This window comes from Simochromis diagramma, unplaced genomic scaffold, assembly GCF_900408965.1.
Source record: "Simochromis diagramma unplaced genomic scaffold, fSimDia1.1 OVJJ01000753.1, whole genome shotgun sequence".
Lineage (NCBI taxonomy): Eukaryota > Metazoa > Chordata > Actinopteri > Cichliformes > Cichlidae > Simochromis > Simochromis diagramma.
Window position 1 is genome coordinate 3,554,105 of NW_024387523.1, and position 6,459 is coordinate 3,560,563.

The window sequence follows — 6,459 nt, forward strand, 5'->3', positions numbered from 1 at the left end:
TCTCTTTGTCTTTTAAGATGACTAGAATGACAAATAAAGCGAACTTGAACACTACATTGACACACCCATAATTCTAAGAGTTACAAAGGAAACCAACACTCATACAGTAGATATGAAGGGGGAAATGAGCAGTGAGCTTGAGTTTATTTCTGCTGCTCTAACTTGGACATTTTAACATGTGAGTCAATAGGGACTGACTTGCCTTTGGAGTCGGCCCCTGCTGGCCACCAGAGGAACTGCAGTTTTGCTTCATTTTCTGCCCAATCTCGACATTTCCCTCTTCTGGTATTTTCTCGTCTTTCCCCGTCAATAAAGGAGACAGACAAAGATATAAATCCCCAGCAAGTTCAAATAGCTGCCCTCTCCCAGAACTGGAGGTTACTTCCTGTTAAAAGGGAAATTTTTCTTCCCACTGTTGCCAAGTGCTTGCTCAAAGGGGCACATCACTTGTCTTATTTTATTTATTTCCTAACTTGTGAAGCATTTTGATCGAAACTATTGTTTTTAAATGTGCTATATAAATAAATAAATTTTGATTTGATTATGATTTGATCTGATTGCTGGGTTTCTTTCCAGTCATATGGGGTCTTTAGCATACAATTTAAAGCACTTGAAATGATTTTTGGCACTATAGAAATAAAACTGAATAAATATATATGCTCATCATTAAATGTTCCCCTTAAGTGTTTTTAAACATGTGTTAAAATGAAAGGGAAGGATATACCTTACAAGATGTTTACATTCTTCACTATTATATATCCTTCCTCGATCTTTAATAATTATAAAATTATCCGTTTATTGCTTTTATTTTGGCCCAGTGATAGACTGCCAACTGTCCATAGACTGTCCTAGGAGTACTCTGCTCCTATTGTCCCCTCAACCCTGAAGTGGATAAGCTGTTAAGCGCATGGATGTCTGATTAATGCAGTGAGTGCAGTAAGAACTAGCAGTTACCTTCCATGTAAATATTAGTAATCAAACAAATGAAATTACACTCAAATGCAGGAAAAAAAATGAGGAAATTCACTACTTCATGAAATCTTTTTAGTTACTTTCCATCACTGTGCTCTTGGTGCTTTAAATGCACAGTCATGACTGCACGAAGAGGATCAGTGAAGTGCAGAAAAAGCGTGCAGGAACAACACTGTGTGAGGACACATCTTCATTCACTGCTTCACCCTTCACGTGTGCTCAGCTCCTTCTGACAACATCATGGCTCATTTGTAATTTCGCTTTCAGCCCGTTTGCAGTAAAAGTCATTGTGCGAGCATCCAGGAATAAGCTAATGACCCATGTGGCTGAAACAGATTAAGCCTTGTCATAGAATAAAATGGTCTTTTGGAGCTTGACAGACTGTAGATTAAACATCCATCCATCCATCCATTCACTTCCGCTTATCCTTTTCAGGGTCGCGGGGGGCGCTGGAGCCTATCCCAGCTGTCATAGGGCGAGAGGCAGGGTACACCCTGGACAGGTCGCCAGTCTGTTGCAGGGCTAACACACAAGGACAGACAACCATTCACACTCACTCGCACATTCACACCTAGTGACAATTTGGATTATCCAATTAACCTATCCCCACAAGCTGCATGTCTTTGGACGGTGGGAGGAAGCCGGAGTACCCGGAGAGAACCCACGCAAACACGGGGAGAACATGCAAACTCCACACAGAAAGACCCCAGCCTGATGGTGGAATTGAACTCAGGACCTTCTTGCTGTGAGGCAACAGTGCTAACCACCGTGCCACCGTGCTGCCCCTTAGGTGCATTAATTCACTGCATTGAGGTCGTGGACAGTAATTTATGGCAGCAATTTAAAATCCTCCAGCAGAGTCTAAAACACTTTACAGAGACTGGTTAATGGAGGAGTTCACTGGAGGAAGGACATGTCTCTTTACTGTCTTTTAGCATCTGTTCTTAAAAACAAACCAGCTGCACAGTTTGTTGCAGGCTCTGCAGCAAACCTGAAGCCCTCTATGGAGCTTTAAAATCAGTCCTTTAACACATCTTAAGGTTTAATTTGAATCAAAAAGACGAATGTTACCAAATAAAACCAAGGGAGGTACAAAAGTACAACATTTATTGCAGAATACAGTTAAGTAAATAGAGATACTTGAGTAAAGTAGAATCTAAGCTGGGGCGCTTCTGCTGTTGGTTTGTTTTCTATCAGTGCAACACTGCCACCCTGTGTTTAAACTGTGGGGGGACAAGGGAAAAGTGAAATTTGGATCTTCTCCAGCTTTGATGGCACCATGCATTTGCTTCACTTCAGTCTATCCACAGTCAGGTTAATTTCTCACCAAGATCTTGCACTGATGAAGCACATCCCAAAGATTCTCAAAGGGGTCAAAGTATGGACTTGATGATCCAAGTGTGAAAATGATGCCTCCTGCTCCCCAAACCACTCTTTCATGGTTTGGTCCTGGTTAATCATTTTGGAACACACACACACACACACACACACACACACACACACACACACACACACACACACACACACGAAAACCATAAGAAGTCCTGTTTGCAGTTTGCCACAAGCCATGTGGGGGACACAGCAAACATGTGAAGAAGGTGCTCTGGTCAGATGAGACCAAAATGGAACTTTTTGGCCAAAATGCAAAACACAAATTTCACTGTTCAAAAACTTGCAAACTATATACTGTGTGGACAGTGTGGACTGATCATATCTGTTACGGCCCTAGCTGGGCCTCCTGATACTGCCCTTGTGTGGGCGTGGTGTTTTTCTCCGCCTCCTCCTCTTTTGCTCCACCCCTCTGTCTCTCTCTTGCTCTCTCTCTCCCCAGGACACAGCTGCTGCTCATTGGACTCACTTACCACCTGGGCCCAGTCAGCAATCACCTCTCTGAGGTCATATAAGCTGGGGATGAGCTGTGAGCAGGGCGTGGGGTGTCTCTGCTTGGTGTGTAGGTGGCCTGCCTGAAGTGTGGAGTTGTGGAAGCAGTATAGCTGCTTTATGTGAGTAGTGTGGGCTTGTGGGCCTTGGCAGCAGTAAAGCCAGCTGCTGTTAGTGACAGGGTGAGCTTGCGGGCCCCTGGAAGTGCCTCCTCGTGGTGTGGAGTTTTTGTTTGGTTGTTGTGTTCTTTGTTGTTGCAACCTTTTTTCCCTTTTTCGGCATGTTATTGGTAATACGGCGTTGCCGGCTCCTTATGTTATGATGATCTATAATAAAGACTATTTTATTTATTAAAAACACTGGTCTGTTTTCCTTTCATTCTGTTCTGGACTCATTTGTTACTGGTCCCCTCACTCGCATGCCTAGACCCCTTCGGGGGGGGACGTAACAATATCCCACAAACTAAGTTTGTGCAGACTAAACTGTCTTTGTATTCACTTACACAACATGTCTCTCAGGATTAACTGGAGTCATCAGCAACAGCATAGAGCAATCAGGTCTCAAGTCTAATAACAGAAGACAGGAAAAGATCAATAAAGAAACAACTTCCCCAAACCAAAGCACAAATGAAACAATAAGTAAAACAGGTTGATCTAAAGTATAATTAAAGCTCAGCCTGATTAATATAAATGTCACTGACAATTATTAATATATTGGAAAACCAAAATAGTTACCACTCAGTTGATGACTTTCTGTCCAACTGCTTCTTCTTACAGACTTGTAAGGGTTTGATGTAACCTGGGGAGTGCTGGTCCCGAGCCTCAAAGACCGTAAGAAGCAAGCAGAGGGAGAAAAAACAGAAAATTATTTAGAAACTGATTTGATCCTTAATGGCTGTGCAGCAGTTATAACTTACAACACAGAAGGTCAATGTAGTAGACCTCATACAACCAAATTAGACTAGCACATATAGTACTAAAATGATCCTCTATTACTGTGTCTGAATTTGTGGCTTTAACACTGTTAGTTTAGGCCTAAAGAGATGTGTTTAAAGAAAAGACCATCTAACTTAAATGTAATCATTGCACGCTTGTTAAAAGCTAACTTCCAATATATAAAGTCTCTAATAAGCGCAATTACCAGATAAAACATATGGAAGTGTTTATATGTGACACAGGCAACCCCAACATGTTCTGATGATTCAACTGTGGGATTTAACTTCATTATTTAGAATATAGAAGAAGCTATAAAGCCAACATAGACTTTAACCATTTAGCAAGCCACGAATCTGGTTTATGGCTTTGGACTTTCACAACAAAAAATCAGTCTAAACACATGTTTTAACAAAACAAATACTGTTGTTGTTGTTCTTCTTCTTATTGTTTAAAATGTAATTACACAGATATGTTTGTTAAATGTAAAAGCAGTTTGCTTATGGCTAAAGGCTAGATTTGACATTAATAGATGCCACAGATGTTCAAAAGCTGCCTCAAAGCATTCAAATAAATACAGGGGTTAAGAATAAACGGTTCATATGTTAGAAAGTTTTATATGGACTAAAAACAAGCCCCCAACCTTAACGGCTGCACCTTTCGAAAAGGTTTCTTCTGGGCTCTTATATAATAGCTGCTCACTTTTGTATTTCAATTAATCAAAATAAAGTTTCACTTTTTAAAACTGTGGGGTTAATTTTAAGTAACAGGAGCCGAGAGGCAGCAGCAACGTTAGGCTAACACTAGCTAGCTAGCAAGATCATAAATCTGGTGCTAAACTGAGAGAAGGCACAAAAGCAGTTTGAATAACAGTAAACATTTACTCACCAAATCAGTATATAACGTAAGGAATCACAGCAATGACAAGCGGCTCGATAAAACCATTCTCCACAACGACTTTCCATGAAGTTCGTCTTGAATCGCTAACGAAGAAGAATAAAACCAGCCAAGTGCAGATGAAGTGGGCCAAGATGAAGCAGGGCAGCACGGAGGCGAAAGGAGCGAGGGCAGTGAGACGAGATGAGAAACAGTGTGACGGCCTTTAAGTTCTGGAAAAATATAAGCAAATATCAACCCAATAATTTCTCACAACTGAAACATAAACGAAAGTTAACTTAATCTGATTCAACAACTTCAGAAAGTGGTTAAAAAAAAATGATTTTAAACCCTCCCGTCGCCCCATCTGACATTTGGCAAACAAAACATTTCCACCACACACCTCTCCAGGGGGCTCTTAATCCCTAATTATTGGGAGGGTCCAGAAGTTAACAAACTAATCACTTTTACAAACCTTTTCCAAAAGTAAAATTAATTACAAATTTACATAGCAAAACAAGGTAAGCTTATTCTTACTGTTATAACAAACAGGACTTTTTAAACAAATGTCTATTTTTATTGCAGGGAATAGGTAAGGTTAAAGTTTAACAACAAACACTGAGCCTCACTTTTGATATTTGCACACAACATGAATAAACTGAGATCCAAACTCTGTCTCGCAGCCTTTTCTATTAAAATACCTCATATAGCACTAAATCTGGTACCTGAACACACTGAAATATCTTCATTTCTAACATATTTATGGCTGTGATGAATCAGCATCTCTCTCATGTGTTTTAATACCTGTGACATGACGGTCATGAGCCTGCACACAGACGTCTTGTTGAACAGATGGCGCTGTGGTGAGGTCAGAATAACTAAGAGCTGATTGCGCTCAAAAATGAGACTTTTTTGTATGATTGTAAACAGCCTTCAAAGTTAAATGTTGCTACCAGGGGCGTCATAGTGGAGGCTAAAGTGATGCTCGGATAAAGACACCCACGGAGCCAAAGGAAGGAGGCAGCCGCAGATCTCTCTCTTAAGGATGTAACACAAGATGAGTTCATACAACGGCAATGAAACATTATTAAAACAGCAAATAGCTTTTATCGGTGGAAGTGAAGAGAGCGGAAAATAAAAGGTTTTCTACCACAGAGAAGAGCTTTTCTCTAAGTGGTGAAAATGGTTTTCGGGTAAATGAAGAGGGATGAATTCTACTAAATTTAAATGGATATATTTCTAATTAATTTCTACTTTATTATTTCTAACTATGAATTCAATTGTAAAAATCTGTTCTTTGTGGGCGTTACCTATTTTTAATAAGACAATGGGGAACGTTGTTGTGGGCGGGGCCTGTTTCAAAGATGAAAGGCAAGAGAATCAGGCTTGTGACATCACAGTCAACCCAACTCTATAAATAGCAGGTGAGACCCACACAGGACAAGCACGTTTCTTACAGTCACGAGCGATTCACTGGATGAACTTTTGTTCTGCTGCCCTCAGTCATATCTGAATATCTGTTTCATTGTAACACCGTAGCGTTGTTTCAAATGTCAAAAATGAGCAACCAAAAAGCAAACCCACAATTTGTGTGCACTTTGCCAAAGAGTACAGTGGACAGCCTTATTAAGGTGAGGAAAGCCTTCCAAAACACTCTCTCTGAAAATAACATTTTAAAAGAGGATACAAAGACAGCCAGACAGCAAATCAAACAGCTGATGGCCCAAATTTCCCTGATGCGTGCTGAGCTGGACCAGTATGAGATCCAAGCTGGAGAACTCACTGATGAATCAGTGTC

General features: G+C 40.5%; 1 long non-coding RNA gene across 1 annotated transcript; it reads right to left on the reverse strand.

Annotated features, from left to right (window-relative positions):
* Window positions 1-1,769: 1,769 nt before the first annotated feature.
* Window positions 1,770-5,424, reverse strand: LOC120726410. Its single transcript, XR_005694318.1, has 5 exons — window positions 4,674-5,424; window positions 3,588-3,673; window positions 3,356-3,419; window positions 2,300-2,421; window positions 1,770-2,195 (listed from the first exon to the last, which is right to left on the reverse strand). It is a non-coding gene; the product is annotated as an uncharacterized LOC120726410 (long non-coding RNA).
* Between the last annotated feature and the right edge of the window lie 1,035 nt (window positions 5,425-6,459).